This window comes from Rhinatrema bivittatum, chromosome 3 (assembly GCF_901001135.1).
Source record: "Rhinatrema bivittatum chromosome 3, aRhiBiv1.1, whole genome shotgun sequence".
NCBI lineage: Eukaryota > Metazoa > Chordata > Amphibia > Gymnophiona > Rhinatrematidae > Rhinatrema > Rhinatrema bivittatum.
Genome location: NC_042617.1, coordinates 19,881,829 through 19,899,883, shown reverse-complemented (window position 1 = coordinate 19,899,883; position 18,055 = coordinate 19,881,829). Strand labels below are relative to the sequence as shown.

Below are 18,055 nucleotides of genomic sequence, written 5' to 3'. Positions count from 1 at the left end.
TGAAGACATGGAACATCAGGAAGTCACAGGAGACACTGGAAGCACGACGAGACATGGAGCTCCAACGAAGAACGAAGACCTGACGGAGCGCTGGAAGACGAGACCTCCAGAGACAAGAAACTCCAACACAAGGCAAAGCTGAAGTGCAGGAGAAGCCCTTAAATAGGGCTGGCACAGGAAATCAGGACCAGCTGACTTCCGGTGGGGCCAGGTGGACCACACCTGCACTGCCCCTTTAAGAAGGGGAAGAAGACGCGGGCCGGCCCCTTAGGAAGGGGCAGGATCTTGGAGAGCGGCCATGCTGCCACTTGAACACGCTGAAGACAGGAGCTGGAGAAGCTGGGCCTGCGCACAGGCAGGCCCCAACGTCGGCAGCAGCTCCTGCCGCTGCAGGAGAACTTGAAGGCGGTTCCGGCCACCAGGCAAGACCGGGGACTACGGCCTCCAGCCATGAAGAAGGTACAGAAATCGGCGGCGGCCCCAGCCACATAGAAGCACGGTGGCAGGCCCGCCGTGCTGGAAAGGCACCCTGAAGTCCGCGGCTCCTGCCGCGAAGAACATCAGCGGCTCCGGGCCGCGATGGGAAAGGCAGCATGGGAGGTAAGAGGCCTGCTCGCGGGGAGTAGCTCCGCGGGCAGGATTCATAACACTTCCATTGTGTGCAGGTGGGTCTCATGCATATTCATTGTGGATATCCTGAAAATCCAACCAGTAGCACTATTGGGTGCGAAAGCCGGCAGCGATAACACCGCGGTGGTGCGATCGCTGCCGGTTTTCGCAGCCCCCCCCCCCCTTCGCCCCTTCCTGTTCCCGCCGGGGTTCACCATTTTCTGCGAGAATGGAAAATCCAGTCCTAAGGCACCTCTTAAAGGTAATTTCCAGCATTTCACCCATAACCCTGGGAAAGTTAATCAGTCTCAAATTTAACCGACGACTCCAGTTTTCGAGAATCTCTGTTCTCCGGGACAAAGCAGTTCTGTTCTTAATAGTAGCCAAATTAAAGTTCTTAATCTGCTGTATCTCAGTTTCTGTTTTGGCTATTGAAACTTTAACAATTTCCAGGGAATTTTCATGGTCACAAAGTTTGTTATTTAGAGAGCTGAGCAGACTGAATGACAAGGTCCTGAGCATAACTCGGTGCAGGGTTAAATAGTCTGGACTCTGCTGAGTCATGGGATCACAGTGACAATGAGTGGAGAGAGGGTAAGAGCAGCACCCCAAGGGCCTCTGGTGGTTGGGAGGCTGCATAACAGGCAGAATCACAACAAACCATCTGGCAGAGTCTGCACAGAGAGAAACGTCTTCAACAATAAAGTTCTTGATAAGGCTGGAGGCCTCATCAGGAAATGGAAAACTTGCGTCCTCACTGTTCTGATGCTAACTAAAAATGACTCCACAGATTACTAAAATGGCTGCACTAAATAGGATGAGGCGCCAATCCAAACCCTCCAGGTTGGGAGGGGTAGAAAGAGATGGAAGGCTCAAAAGTATAAAGGTTCTAAGAAGGGCTCTGGGGCCATCTAGTGGCTGACCCAAAGAAAGAAAAAGAGCACCGAATCCTTATTAGCCACACTAACAGACAACATTATCTTCAATCTCGAAAAAGGCCAACCTTGTCTTCTCGTGCTTCTGGATCTTTCCTCAGCTTTCGACACCGTGAACCACCCTAGCCTACTACAACAACTATCAGTCATCGGCATCACTGGAACAGCTCTCAACTGGTTTAAGTCCTTCCTAGAGAACAGAACATACAAAGTGAAGATAAACAACAAGGAATCTCACCCCATCCAAGTCAAGATGGGGGTACCACAAGGATCATCACTCTCACCCACCCTTTTCAACATTTACCTGCTCCCTCTCTGTCATCTACTTACTAACCTCAAGCTCACCCATTTCTTATACGCAGATGACATTCAAATTCTCATCCCTATCACGGAGACCATACACAAAACCATATCCTATTGGAAAAAATGCCTCTCATCCATCAACGATCTACTAACCAGCCTCAACCTGGTGCTAAACACCAAAAAAACGGAAATTCTCATCATAGCACCAGATCAATCTACCCCGCCAACATCCATCAACTCTCCAGACACCTCAGGATATTCCACCGCACCTCAAGTCAGAGATCTGGGTGTACTACTTGACGACAAACTCAGCCTCAATAAATTCATAAATAACACCACAAAAGAATGCTTCTTTAAACTACAAGTGCTAAAGAAACTAAAGCCCCTTCTACTCTATAGGGATTTCCGCACAGTACTCCAAGCCATCATTCTAACTAAATTAGACTACTGTAATTCACTCCTGCAGGGCCTTCCAGCATACACTACCAAGCCACTCCAGATGGTTCTGAATGCCACTGCAAGGATCCTTACCAATGCCAAAAAAAGGGACCATATCACCCCAATCCTACAGCACCTCCACTGGCTCCCCATCAAATATAGGATCCAGTTCAAGACCTGCATGATGGTTCACAAGGCACTACATAACATCTCCCCCCTCAACCTAACTTTCCAGCTTCAACTACACTCTTCTAACAAACCAACCAGAAGGGCATACCAGAACAGAATGATCACCCAACCTGCAAAATCTACCCTGAGGAAACGCGCTCTATCCACAGCGGGCCCGTCACTCTGGAACTCACTACCACCGGACCTCCGCCTAGAACCGTGCCATACAACGTTCAAGGTGAAACTCAAGACTTGGCTCTTCCTTCAAGCTTTCCCAGAGAGCTAAAGCAGGAAGAACAAACATCCAGCCTTGTCTTACCACAATAATGTAATGCTCACATTGAGTCAGTTTTTTGTTCCAAGTTGTTACCTAAGTTGATCTTAGTTGTTTCTTAATATAATATATTACACTGTATTATAGTTCTTCTGTTCATTATATTATATTTGATATGTTCCATGTAAACCGCCTACCCGGCGATAGCTATATCTGTTAAATGTGAACCGGAGTGATATGTATTGTATACAGGAACTTCAGGTATATAAAAACCAATAAATAAATAAATAAGTATAAAGGTTCTAAGAAGGGCTCTGGGGCCATCTAGTGGCTGACCCAAAGAGGTGCCAAATAATACTGTGCACTAACTCAAATAGTGCACACAAAACTGAAATAATGTGCATTAAATTGAAATAGTGTGCAATAAACAAAAAATGTTTAAAAGTCCAAATGTTTGAATTTTTTGATCATTTCAGTTTAGAAACAATATGAAACAAACTAGGTAATGTTATTTAAAAAAAAACAAACAAAAAACACATCCCTAGTCTGTCCATCTGCCCAACTAATTTAGCTTTACAATTCCCATCACTCTCTCAGAAATCCCCTGTATTTATCCCATGCCTTCTTGGAGTTCAGAGACATTTTAGTCTCCACCACCTTCACTGGGGGGGGGGGGGGGGGGGGGGGGCAGTTCCGCACATCCACCACCCTCTCTGCAAGAAATATTGCCCCAGAAGCGGTTTGAGCTTCGATGCCTCTCCAGTTTCAAACACATCTGCACAACTTTATTTAACTCTCCAGGGAACGATCCTTTTTCTTCCAGCTCATGTGCAGGATGGCTAAGAATGGCCGTGGTGGTCAGTCAGGGCTTCCATCCAGCAGGTGTGATGTCACCAATGACATCATGTTATGCCAGGGACAATTCGGCAGCGATGCAGGGGAACTGTAGGAATGCACCCTGAAGAAGGTACAACTCGGCAAGTGCTGCCTGCCATTTGCACTGTTATTGAAATAGCTTTACAATTCCCATCACTCTCTCAGAAATCCCCTGTATTTATCCCATGCCTTCTTGGAGTTCACTGTTCACTGAGCAGGGTGCGGGGGGCTGCGACTTTCTTTTAAAATTGCAGCCCAAAACGGATTGCTTTTAATAGGAAAACCAGCCAGAGAGCGGAGTTCATAACATCCTCTCCCGTCAGCGAGGAGCCCCCAGTTCTGGTTCTTAAAACTCCCCAAGCAATACTTGTAATTGAATTACTAGGTGCCAGGTAAGCATTTCACTGCTGGGACACTGGGGGGGGTAAAGGAAAGCTGAGCTGGTCTATCCCAGGTCTAAAGAAAGGCTAAAAACCGTAAGATTCAATTATAAGGCAGCTCAGGAGTCCTGACAGACGAGCTTTACCTTTATTAATATTTATACATCGCCCTCTGCCACAGTTCAGAGCAGTTCACATCCTCAAACATTCATAATTATAAATACATTAAAAAACGTTCAATAAGGAAACTAAAACACATATCCATACACCAAACAGGTCATGGAGATAACTTCGAGACCAGAAGCATGGAAAAATTAAAGCCCATCCGATCTGCCTCTTTCATTTCCTGATGTAATGTCATAAACTCCAGTCCATCACTTGCGCTTGCCTTCCTTCCTCGCAATGTGCTCATCCCAGGCTTTCTTGAATCCTGTCACCGTGTTTGTCCCCACTTTTAGTAGCTTATTCCATGCATCTGCCACCCTTTTCAGGAAGAAATATGTCAGAGGGTTGGTGCTTTATTTAATTATAGGGCGAGCAACTTTCAATGGCATGCCCATGAATAAAACCATGTTTTAACCACAGAAATGACCTTTTCCAAAATTGCCCACCTGATTTATGGGTAAACGTACGCGTACGTGACACATACAGACTGAGCAGAGGCATTCCCAGGGCGGAGGGGGTTTGCATTGAAAGGCACCCATTTGCATTTTCAAAAGCATGCACATACATTTTCCAGAAAACTTTCTGCATGATAATAGCAGGTGTAATTATGTGAGGGGAGAGGATGGTGCCAGGCAGGGAGTAGGAGGAGAGGGAGATGGGGAGGGGGTTAATTCTGAATATCTGCTCCAGGCACAGAAAAGGCTGCTCCCAGCACTGCCTCAGTATGGATGAATAGCTATTCACACCCTCCTCCCCCCCATGTCTGACCTCCACAAACATCCATGTTGAGCGCCCGCTCTCCCGACAGGCGCCCAGGCACCTCTCCTGGGCGTGCGATTCTGTATTTACATTAGGGTCCATGCTAATAAGGAGGCGCTAGGGACGTCCCTAGCGCCTCCTTATTAGTGGAAGTGGGTCCGACAACTGACGCTTAATTTTACCGGCGTCGGTTTTCGAACCCGCTGACAGCCACGGGTTTGGAAAATGGTCGCCGGTAAAATTGAGCGTCTGATTTCAAATCCACCAACCAGCGGGCATTTTTTTTTTTTTAAATAAGTTTTTGGGTTTTTTTATTTTTGGGGCCTCCGACTTAATATCGCTATGATATTAAATTGGAAGGTATACAGAAAAGCCCTTTTTTCTGCTTTTCTGTACACTGTTGGGCAGGTGTTAATATCCCAGGCGACTAACTAATAGGCTCATCAACATGCATATGAGTGCTATTAGTTTTCATGAGTTTGGACACGCGTTTTCAAGGTGCTATTACCCCTTACAGTATAAGGTGTAATAGATGTTACGGCTATGGCTGCTGTGCAACCGCCTCACCACCAGGGGTCCTTCTAGAGCAGGCTCTCCTGGCTGGCCCAATCCATCTGCTCTATGTCCTGGATGTTCCTTTATAACCCTGCCTACCCCAGACTCCAGTGCTTCGGCATCGAGCTCGTTGGGCTCCTTGCTCTAGCCTCCTCCTTGCTGTGTGTGGCCTTTTGGCCTTCTGCCTTGCCTTGCCTTGCTGTGCGTGTGGCCTTCGGGCCTTCTGCCTTGCCTTGCCTTGCTGTGTGTTTGTGTGGCCTTTGGGCCTTCTGCCTTGCCTTGCCTTGCTGTGTGTGTGTGGCCTTTGGGCCTTCTGCTTTGCCTTGCTGTGTGTGTGTGTGGCCTTTGGGCCTTCTGCCTTGCCTTGCCTTGCCTTGCTGTGTGTGTGTGGCCTTTGGGCCTTCTGCCTTGCCTTGCCTTGCTGTGTGTGTGTGGCCTTCGGGCCTTCTGCCTTGCCTTGCCTTGCTGTGTGTGTGTGGCCTTCGGGCCTTCTGCCTTGCCTTGCCTTGCCTTGCCTTGCCTTGCTGTGTGTATGTGGCCTTCATTTAACATTTCTGCAATTAAGAAGTTACGTTCTTACTTTACATTCTTCTACTGATGGACCTCTCACTAATGGGAGATTTCAACGTTTCTTACATCCGTATAGGAGAAGAGTATTTAAAATCACAATTATGTACAGATATATTCATGATAACTTAGTTTATGGGGTATTTCAGATATTGGCTGACATATGGTCTATGGATCTACAGATTTATTTATTTAGCCATTTTTATATTTCGGCGTTCCAAGTGAAGAGCACAATGGTTTACATCATGACATAAGTATCATTGGTAGCCAATTACAATCACATGATTTGTTTATATATCATAAATTTAAGTGAAAGACATGTACATTGACTTAGATGGACAGGGGAGGGGAGAAATATAGGGATGAGGTTGTAGGAGAGGGGTAGCATTTTTAACAATAGGTGCTGTGGGGAAGTAAAGCAGGGAGTTGAGCGAGGGTGTTGGGAATTATTAGAAAGGGAATGGTGAATAAAACGGAAAATATCATAATGCCTCTGTATCGCTCCATGGTGAGACCGCACCTTGAATACTGTGTACAATTCTGGTCACCGCATCTCAAAAAAGATATAGTTGTGATGGAGAAGGTACAGAGAAGGGCTACCAAAAGGGGATGGAACAGCTCCCCTATGAGGAAAGACTAAAGAGGTTAGGACTGTTCAGCTTGGAGAAGAGATGGCTGAGTTGGGATATGATAGAGGTCTATAAAATCATGAGAGGTCTTGAACGAGTAAATGTGAATTGGTTATTTACTCTTTCGGATAATAGAAGGACTAGAGGGCATTCCATGAAGTTAGCATGAGGCATATTTAAAACTAATCAGAGAAAGTTCTTTTTCACTCAACGCACAACTAAACTCTGGAATTTGTTGTCAGAGGATGTGGTTAGTGCAGTTAGTATAGCTGTGTTTAAAAAAGGATTGGATAAGTTCTTAGAGGAGAAGTCAATTAATTAAGTTGACTTAGAAAATAGCCACTGCTCTTACTATAGCAACAGTAGAATGGGCTAGACTTAGGGCCAGATTTTAAAAGGATTTACACACGTAACCGCTCCTGCATGCGCTGAGCCTATTTTGATTAGGCCCGGTGACATGTGCAAGCCCCGGGAAGCGCATATGTCCCGAGGCTTTGTGAAAGGGGTGGGACGGGGCGGGGCGGGCTGGGGGTGGAACCGAGGCCTCCGGCACAGCGGCCTGACGAGGGATCGCGCACCGGCACTTGGCCAGTTGATGCAACTTATTAAAGAAAGGTAAGTGGGGGTTTTAGGTAGGGCTGGGGGGCGGGTTAGGTAGGGGAAGGGAGAGGAAGGTGGGGGGAGGAAGGAAAGTTCCTCGGAGAGAACGGGGAAAGCCTTTGGGGCTCCCCTAGGGCTCGGTGCGCGCAAGGTGCACAAGTGTGCACCCCCTTGTGTGCGCCGACCTCGGATTTTATAACATGCGCATGGCTGTGCGCATGTTATAAAATCGGGCATACATTTGTGTGCGCCGAACCTGGATTTTATAACATGCGCATGGCTGTGCGCACATGTTATAAAATCGGGCATACATTTGTGTGCGCCGGGTTGCGCGCACAAATGTAAGCCCGCACAAATGTAAGCCCGCACGTACCTCTTAAAATCTGGCCCTTAGTTTTTGGGTACTTGCCAGGTTCTTATGGCCTGGATTGGCCACTGTTGGAAACAGGATGCTGGGCTTGATGGACCCTTGGTCTGACCCAGCATGGCATGTTCTTATGTTCTTATATAGATTCATTTATTTGTGTTTGGGATGAAAAGAAAGACATAAGAGCCGAGGTCCTAAGGGTAGGTTCATTAAGAGTTTGTCGTTGTAGGAGCAAGTGGCGATTTCAGAAAGTGAGATTGTAGGCATTTCGAAATAACCAGGTTTTGAGATCACGTCTGAATTTTTTTGTTTCGGTAGTTAGACGTAGAGTCTCAGGAAGAGAGTTCCATAGTGTAGGGCCTGCAAAGGAGAACATACAGTCCCTTATCTTTGTTAGGTGTGTATTCTGCAATGAGGGCACGGCAAGCAGACCTTTATTTTGAGATCTTAGTGATCTCTGTGGCATGTACAGTTGAAGTACCACCCCTACCGAGCCAGCATTGTCAGATTGGAGGGAGGAATGTATTAATGTTAAGACGTAATGGATTCAGGATTGTATTGGTAGCCAGTGCAGAGCTATCAGTGATTGGGAGACGTGATCAAATTTCCTGGATCCTGAAAGCAGTCTTGCTGCAGCATTTTGAAGTAGTTGTAGTTTTTTTATAAGACCGTACTGCATTTCAGGTCATGGGGAGGAACAACCGGATTTGAACACATCCTATCGTTAACTATTAGCCAAAGGCTGCATACAGACACTGAAATGTACATTGATCAAATGGTTGGCATGGGAGGGTCCCACTTTTTTAGCTTGGAGAGCTGCGATGATGGAGCTCTAAATGCTGGAGAAAGTCTTTGGATAATGCTTTGTTTCAGCGTATGAGGACACATAGTGAAGTATGATGCAATTTTTCATCCATAACCTCCTAAAGAATTAAAAGAAACGTTATGTTAGCTTAGTAGCTATGTTGGAATATGGCAATTAGATAAGCTTCGTTTACATCCTAGAGGGCTAACTCTCAGTTGTTCTCCTGCTATATTTATATTCAGATTCATTGGTGTTTCTTATTGTTTGCAAGACGATTTCTGTTATATATATGCCATGTCGAGATGTGGTACTGTGGGGGGAGGTTTAAGGGATATTGCTGGGTGAAATAGAAATGCAACTTGGAAACATTATGTTAAGTTCTTACATGTATCATTGGATATTGAATTTTCTATGAAATGCGATTATCATCGCTGTTTATTGTAAAATCCTAATAAAGATAGTATAAAAAAAAAAAAAGAAGCGAGAAGAATTTTAGCAATGGCAAAGGGCTTTCTGTTATCTTCACTGCTGCAGTCCCAGTGCTGTCACTGTGAAAGAGAGGCAGAGGCACTGCTTTCTGTCTGTTCACTGGGGCAGGGTAGTAGAGTGCAGATAGAGAAGCAGTGAACAGCAGCAGTGATTATTTTTGTGTCTCTCTGAATATGCACAATGCACTGCACTGTTTATCTGCAGAGAGAGAGAGAGAGAGAGAGACAGATTGCAGTGAAGAGAAGCGCAGCCTTGCGAGCCTTGTCAGTTTATTCTCTGTTGGAGATTTCTTTGTGCAAAAAGAGTCGGTCAGTAGTGCACACACACACATACACTGTGTATATGTGCATGTGAGAGAGAGTCATTTTTTTATTCACTGTGAAGCATAGCCAGGCAGCAGAGACTGAGTTTGTACAACTTTCAAGCTGCTAACTCTGTTTGGCAAGTTGACAATGCTTGCTAAGCACTGAAGTGAACTTAGTCTGTCAACTTGATTGAATGTGTGTGATAGACACTCAATCACTATTAGAGTAGTACTGGTGAGAAGTAGAGTACATCAATAAAGTGTATTGTGGCATCAAAACCCCCGGTAGCTACTTCCAATTCCATCATGCCGCTGCCACCAAAGGGGGGAGGAGGGAATGGCAGCAGCAGAGGACTGGGTGTTGCAAAAGAAGTATCCCAGCCTGTCAGCATGGCACTGACAAGAAAAGGAGTTCTGCCCCGAAACTTAAAAGAGACTTTTTTGGCTGTAGAAAGACAGGCGTGCAAGATGGCTGAAGCCATAAGAAATTAAAATTGGGAGACCATGTGCCACTACTAACTGTTCCTCTCCATCTTGCTTTAGAGCAGAGGCAAAAGGTAGAAGGGCCACACAAGGCTGGTGGTAGCAGAGCAAGGGGCAAGGATAGTGTGTGAATGTAAGTCTGTGTGTGTGTGGGGGGGGGGGGGGGAACCTGTGTGTGTATGTGTGTGTGTGTGTGTGTGTGTGTGTGGGAACCTGTGTGTGAATGGAAGTCTGTGGGAGGGACGGGGACCTGTGAATCTGTGTATGTGTGTGTGAGAGAGAGAGAGAACAAATGTGAGCCTAGGGGTATGTGTATGTGTGAGAGAGAGTGGGATCCTGAGGGTGTGTGTGTGTGTATGTGTGTGTGTGTGTGTGTGTGTGTGAGGGAGCCTGGGGGGGAGCTTGTGTGTGTGGGAGAGCATGTGAGAGAGAGAGCTTGTGTGTGTGTGGGGGGGGTAAGAGAGCACAAATGGGAGCCTCATGGTATGTGTATTTAAGAGAGAGAGCATGGGATCCTGGGGACGTGTGTGTATGTGTATGAGTGGGAACTTGGAAGTGTGTTTCGGGGGGTGGGAGCTTGAGTGCGTGGGAGAGAATGTGAAAGTGAGAGCTTGTGTGTAGGGGGGAAGAGAGCATGTGAGAGTGAGAGCTAGTGTGTGACGGTATATGTGTGTGTGTATAGGAGAGCATGTGAGCTTGTGTGTGTAAAGGAAAGAAAGCATGAGCCTGTGTGTGTATTTGTGTGAAGGAAGAAAAGAAGAAGTTAGCAGACAAAACAAAACAGAAAGAGAAGAGAGACCCTGAAAAAGGAATTAGGAAAAGACTGACAAAGGGAAAGTGGAAAAAAAGAGCCCAGGACCAACCAATTAAAAGAATAAAAAAAAAAAAAGCAGACAAAAAAGCAATACATATATATAAATATATTAGTTTTTAGCGATTGGAATATACCATCTTTGGGACTGTGCATTTCTTATATTTTATTATTTTTCTCTTTATTTGAAATTCCACTGTTCAGAATTTAGTTTCTTTGGCATGCATGTTTCTGTTTCCAGTTTATAGTCTCTTATTTTTGTATTAGGTAAGGGTCAGTCTGTGTTCTGCCTCTGTGTGACTGAGGTGCAATAGCTCTGCTTGTGTGTAGCGTCTATGTAGGGAATTTGTAGCAATCTGGCTTGTTCTGTTTCCCCAGTAGGTGGCATATTAATGTTCTAGGGCCTGGTGTAGTATTTACATTGCTGCTTTTTCATAAAGTTGCTGTAATTTGAGTCCTGAGAGTCAGTGCCGTGATGGTAAACTATGACAAGATTCAAGGCAGGGCACTGTGTTACTTCACAAAGGGGTCCAAATTCAGCCATTGAGCACCTAATTAAATTATCCAGATAGACATTTTCCAGAGAATCTGACTTCAGTCCTGGGAAAAATAGTGGAAACTATTCTAAAGATCAAAATCACAGACCATATAGAAAGACATGGTTTAATGGAAAACAGCCAGCATGGATTTACCGAAGGGAAGTCTTGCCTCACAAATCTGCTTCGTTATTTTGAAGGGGTTAATAAACACGCGCGTAAAGGGGAACCGGTAGATGTAGTGCATTTGGATTTTCAGAAGGCATTTGACAAAGTCCCTCATGAGAGGATTCTAAGAAAACGAAAAATTCATGGGATACGAGGCGATGTCCTTTCGTAGACAGGAAACAGAGAGTAGGATTAAATGGTAAATTTTCTCAGTGGAAAAGGGTAAACAGTGGAGTGGCTCAGGGATCTGTACTTGGACCAGTGCTTTTCAATACATTTATAAATGATCTGGAAAGGAATACGACAAGTGAGGTTATCAAATTTGCGGATGATACAAAATTATTCAGAGTACTTAAAACACAAGCGGATTGTGATACATTGCAGGAGGACCTTGCAAGGCTGGAAGATTGGGCATCCATATGACAGGTGAAATTTAATGTGGACAAGTGCAAGGTGTTGCATTTAGGGAAAAATAACCCTTGCTGTAGTTACACGATGTTAGGTTCCATATTAGGAGCTACCACCCAGGAAAAAGATCTAGGCATCATAGTGGATAATACTTTAAAATCGTCGGCTCAGTGTGCTGCATCAGTCAAAAAAGCAAACAGAATGTTAGGAATTATTAAGAAGGGAATGGTTAATAAAACGGAAAATGTCATAATGCCTCTGTATCGCTCCATGGTGAAACTGCACCTTGAGTACTGTGTACAGTTCTGGTCACCGCATTTCAAAAAAGAAGAGAAGGTAATGAGAAGGGTGGCCAAAATGATAAAGGGGATGGAACATCTCCTCTATGAGGATAGGCTAAAGATGTTAGGACTTTTCAGCCTGGAGAAGAGACGGTTGAGGGGGGATATGATAGAGGTATTTAAAATCATGAGAGGTCTAGAACGGGTAAATGTGAATCGGTTATTTACTCTTTCGGATAATAGAAGTACTAGGGGGCATTCCATGAAGTTAGCAAGTAGCACATTTAAGACTAATCAGAGAAAGTTCTTTTTCACTCAACGTACAATTAAACTCTGGAATTTTTTGCCAGAGGATGTGGTTAGTGCAGTCAGTGTAGTTGGGTTCAAAAAAGGTTTGGGTAATTTCTTGGAGGAGAAGTCCATTACCGGCTATTAATCAAGTTGACTTAGGGATTAGCTACTGCTATTAATTGCATCAGTAGCATGGGATCTTCTTAGGGTTTGGGTAATTGCCAGGTTCTTGTGGCCTGGTTTGGTCTCTGTTGGAAACAGGATTCTGGGCTTGATGGACCCTTGGTCTGACCCAGCATGGCAATTTCTTATGCTCTTATGTTCTTAACTTAAACAGGATATTCAGCGACATGGCCGCACCTCTGAATATACCCGGCTAAGATAAAGTTATCCAGAGATGTCTATCCAGCTAACTTTAGACCTGCCCCAAGGCACGTCTAGAGTTAGCCATTTAACTTAACCGGCTAACTCTGCTCCTCCATGGAATGCCTACCTGCCGCTTATGGAATGCCCCCGACTTCTCTGGCTAAGTTCTAGCTGGCTAGATTCATGTCCTGGATTCCCTGACTCACCTTATATTGAACAGCTAGTGGCTGAAGAAAATTTGGTGCCTTTAATCAGTAGTATCTTGGTCTCAATTATCTTGGCGTTTTTCCTGCCACTTTTGGTGCTTCTTCCTCCCATCATGGTGCCTTGAACTGATCATGCCACGTTTGGTGTCATATTGTTCCTCTTATGCTGCTTTGGAGGGTGGGGGAGGGGTTAATGCCACTGTTGTTGGTTCTCTCTGTCCCTCTTTTGGAGCCTTGCTCTGGCTGCTGCTTTACTTCTCTCACAATGCTTTGCAAATCTCATGCCACTTGGATACCATTTTGCCCCATTACGGTTCCTTGGGCTATTCATGCCAGGGATGTACACACATTTTTTTTTCGTTGGTGTTTCGGTCCGCTCCCCAAACCCAAAAACATTTTTCATTTCCATTTCAGGAAAACCCCCCCAAAAATGGCACGGGCCATACATTGCTCCTACCATGTGACAGGGGCCGACCAATGGCACCGGTAGCCCATGTCACATGGTAAGGGCAAAGGGCCACCGGCGCCATTTTGATTACTGGCAGCCAATGGCCCGAGAGGGGGAGATCGCTCCCAGGACCCCTGCTGGACCACCAGGGACTTTGGCAAGTCTTGGGGGAGGGGGTCAGGCAAGCCTTGGGGGGTCGGGACGGTGGGGGTTTGTAATTAATTAAATTTGAAGGGTTGGGGTGGGTTTGGAGGTTGTTGTTTTTTTAAATGTGCCCTTTCTCCCCCTCCCAAAAAATTGATAGGAAAGCCACACAAACTTTTGTGGGTTTTCCTTTCGTTTTGTCAGCCCCCTGAAATACAATGAAATAGGAAATATCGTCTTTCTTTCCTATTTCATTGCAAATGAATGCACATCCCTAATTCATACCACTTTTGGTGCCATGTTGACAAAGTCTTAATATGCTGGCGTGCCCTTCATCCTTCTAATGAGTTTCATTAGAAATGATCAGAGAATCCCAATTTGGGAGCTCAAAATAGGCTGTATTGCTTACCCTCTTGATTTAATGGGAAACAAATGAATGAACAGAATGAATAAATCAAATTTATTTTTTCATCTGAAATGAACGAAAGGAATGATGTTTAATTATGAAACGAATAACGAATCTAAACAAAATTAGTGTCTTTGCACATCCCTATCAGCAACTTGCTGAACAGGTTCTAGTTTTTCCCTGTTGTACTTTTGGCCTTTTAGGCCTGCAAGTCTTATAGATAAAGGAGCTACTTAGCCATAAATCTAATGAGCCAAAACCAGGTTTGGTACAGTCTGCTCCTCATGGCATGGATCCATGTGGTAAGCTTACATTTACAGGACTGTAGGGTAAACCAGGTAAGAAGCTGGAGTTCAGAGAAGAGGCTGGCATTCAGCAGGAAACAGGATGGAGTATACTAGCAGGGGAAGAGATTGAAATTTTCTAATGCATTGATGTTTTATATTGGATTGCTTTTTATTTATTTATTGTTTTCTTATTTGATTGTGTTTTAATGGTTTTCCTATGTCAATGATATATCATTTACTGTATTGTTATGTTTAATTGCAAACCGCTAAGAGAAACAGATAAGTATGAGAGAAAAAATGTGTGAAGCTTGCTGGGCAGACTGGATGGGCTGTTTGGTCTTCTTCTGCCGTCATTTCTATGTTTCTATGTTTCTATATTTGGCCTGGAAAGGCAGTATTTAAAGATTAATAAACTAAACTCAATTAATTCAGCAGGAAAGAGGATGAAGTTGAGCCTGGAATTCAGCAGGGTACAGGCCGGCGTTCAGAAGGGTTGAGGATGGAGTTCAGAAGCTAAAAGTAAGTTGCCCTGACACCATGTCCTGAGGGTCCTGAACTCAACCAGCAGCTTAGATGGAGAACATCAGCAGGAGAGCGCTGAAAGTAAAGTTATTTTCACAGCAACCAAAAGCTATTACACCTTTCTCTCTTTATTTTCAATGCCAATCATGCAGGTGAAGCGAAGACCAGTCCACTTTTAATGAGAGCAATTCTTTGGTTTATTATTAATAATTGAATCTGTTGAAAGTGATCAAGGGAGCAGACAAAAAAAAAAAAAAAGCCCAGGCAGCAGCAGCAGCTCCCAGGAGATATCATTGCAGTCCTTTCCCTGTCAGTGGGGTCATAAATTTCAATCCTATCTCATTAGGCACTCTACGCCGCTCATTGTGATGTGCTGGCAAACCAAAACGGTGCCGTCCGTAGGATGCAAGGGTTGCCACGGCAACCCGCTGCGTATGGCCAAGATGCCACGGCTTGCCATCACGTTACAGGGACTGGCACCGTGAAACCGAAACGATCCTCAGGTCTTTTTTTTTTTTACGACGACGACGCAAATACATTGCCAACACGCGGCACGGTCACGCATGCACGCACGCGCGCGCGTGCGCACACACACACACACACACACCGCAATCCTTTAACTTAAAAGTGAAGTCAAACAAACGGATCGCGCCACAGATTCATGCCATCCAGGGAAAGAAAAACACCCACGTGTTAGTTCCTTCGAGCAGCGCACGTACTACCCTGCTGCGGGGCACGTGCGTCTCGTGGTGCCCGCGTCGCGTTACTGCGCATGCAGGACGGAAATCCAGCACACTTGCAAGTGAGCGCTACCGAGATTCAAAGGGAGGGGGAGGGGGCAGAGACAGATTTAGGAGTTTGCCACCCCTAGGCACTGCTGCTGCTGTTGCGCCCACAGGTCAGACAACAGGGAGCAGGAGGTGGCAGGCAGAGTCCCAGAGTTTGTTGCAGCAGCTCAGGCACAGGCTCTGTGCCAAAAGCTGGAGAAACCTTGCTTGTGTCTGTATAATTTATTTTTTTATTTGGTGAAGAAAAGGGATCTTAAGTATCAGTACAGGAATGAGGGAGGGGCAGAAGAGAAGGAGAGGAGAGAGGACAATGGATGGGGAGAGGAAAGGAGGACTGGGAATGGGGTGAGGAGAAGGTGAAAAGACTGGGGATAGGAGGGGGAAGTATGAGGAGAGAGGACTGAGAATGGGGGAGGAGAGATAGAAGGGACTGGGGTAGGGAGGAGAGATAGAAGGGACTGGGGATGGGGAGGAGAGATAGAAGGGACTGGGGATGGGGAGGAGAGATAGAAGGGACTGGGGATGGGGAGGAGAGATAGAAAGGACTGAGGATGGGGGAGGAGAGATAGAAGGGACTGGGGATGGGGAGGAGAGATAGAAGGGACTGAGGATGGGGAGGAGAGATAGAAGGGATCATATTAAAAACTAAGCATTTAAATGCTGACATGGTTTTTAAATAGCTGAAGCAGTGCTGTCATCTGTGTCTTTGCAGGCCCATGTGACACAATGTTGACTTAGAAAATAGCCACTGCTATTACTAGCATCAGTAGCATTGGATAGACTTAGTTTTTGGGTACTTAAGAACATAAGAAATTGCCATGCTGGGTCAGACCAAGGGTCCATCAAGCCCAGCATCCTGTTTCCAACAGAGGCCAAAACCAGGCCACAACAACCTGTCAATTACCCAAACACCAAGAAGATCCCATGCTACTGATGCAATTAATAGCAGTGGCTATTCCATAAGTAAACTTGATTAATAGCCTTTAATGGACTTCTCCTACAAGAACTTATCCAAACCTTCTTTGAACCCAGCTACACTAACTGCACTAACCATATCCTCTGGCAACAAATTCCAGAGCTTTATTGTGCATTGAGTGAAAAAGAATATTCTCCGATTTGTCTTAAATGTGCTACTTGCTAACTTCATGGAACACAGTTAGCATGTATGGTAACTTGCCTGCCTGGTGCGAAGGTGGCAGACCTCACGCGTCACCTAGATAAGATTATAGACAGTGCTGGGGAGGAGCCAGCTGTCATGGTACATGTGGGCACCAACGACATAGGAAAATGTGGGCGAGAGGTTCTGGAAGCCAAATTTAGGATTTTAGATAGGAAGCTGAAATCCAAAACCTCCAGGGTGGCATTCTCTGAAATGCTTCCTGTTCCACGTGCAGGTCCCCAGAAGCAGGCAGAACTCCAGAGTTTCAATGCATGGATGAGACGATGGTGCAGGGAAGAGGGATTCAGCTTTATAAGGAACTGGGGAAACTTTTGGGGAAAGGGGAGACTTTTCCAAAAGGATGGGCTCCACCTTAACCAGAGTGGAACCAAGCTTCTGGCACTAACTTTCAAAAAGGAGATAGAGCAGCTTTTAAACTAGAACAAGGGGGAAAGCCGACAGTCACTCAGCAGCACATGGTTTGGAGAAACGTATCCTTGAAGGATACTAATGAAACAGGAGAGTTAGGGCATCCCAATAGAGAGGTTCCATTAAAAGCAAACAAAGTCCATGTGCCTATATGTAAAAAATCACCGAAGTTAATGATTTCCGAATTATCCCAAACAACTGAAAAGCAGGTTGTTAATACAAACAAAAAACACACTTTGAAATGTCTGTATGCCAATGCCAAGATGGGAGAGTTAGAGTGTATAGCAGAAAATGATGAGATTGACATAATTGGCATCACAGAGACTTGGTGGAAGGAGGATAACCAATGGGACAGTGCTATATCAAGGTACAAATTATATCGCAATGATAGGGAGGATCAACTTGGTGGGGGTGTGGCACTTTATGTCTGGGAAGGTATAGAGTCCAACAGGATAAAGATCATACAAGAGACTAAATGCTCAGTAGAATCTATATGGGTAGAAATCCCATGTGTGTTGGGTAAGAGTATAATGATAGGAGTATACTACCGTCCAGGTACTTGTAGCCTGGATTGGCCTCTGTTGGAAACAGGATGCTGGGCTTGATGGACTCTTGGTCTGACCCAGTATGGCATGTTCTTATGCTCATTTTTTGAGCAGAAACGTTGACACTGTTCTATTACTCATCCCTGAAGTAGAGACTCTATAGAAGCATGACATTGTTTCGGGTGATTTTGGTGACTTTTAAGTCACAGTGCTGCCTGCTTGCTGCCTGAGAAAGAGAAGTAATAACTTCATTTTATTTGCAAACATTTATAAAATCAAAACTTAAAAAAGGAACAACTTTTTGGACCTATGATTTAGCATGTCCTGCTGACAATACACCTATACAGATTTGTGATGGGCATATGGGTGTTATGACGGTCCATTGCAGCAATACTTCAGCTGTGTCTTGAGTATATAAGAAAATTGTATTTGAACAACTATCCTTTGAAGACTTACTTATTGATGAGTGCTCTATTTTGCTTAGCATTTTGGGAATGCCACAAGCTTTGACATGCACTTTCCTAAAGGCTATAAGTTAATTTATTTATTTATTT

The 18,055-nt window shown here is 45.0% G+C and overlaps 1 long non-coding RNA gene across 1 annotated transcript in view; it reads right to left on the bottom strand.

Moving 5' to 3' along the window:
- Positions 1-4,102: 4,102 nt before the first annotated feature.
- LOC115088481 overlaps positions 4,103-18,055 on the bottom strand; it is a 56,568-nt gene continuing 42,615 nt past the window's right edge. The window contains exon 4 of the long non-coding RNA XR_003855784.1: positions 4,103-4,466. This is a non-coding gene — a long non-coding RNA (uncharacterized LOC115088481). The remainder of the gene's footprint in view (positions 4,467-18,055) is intronic.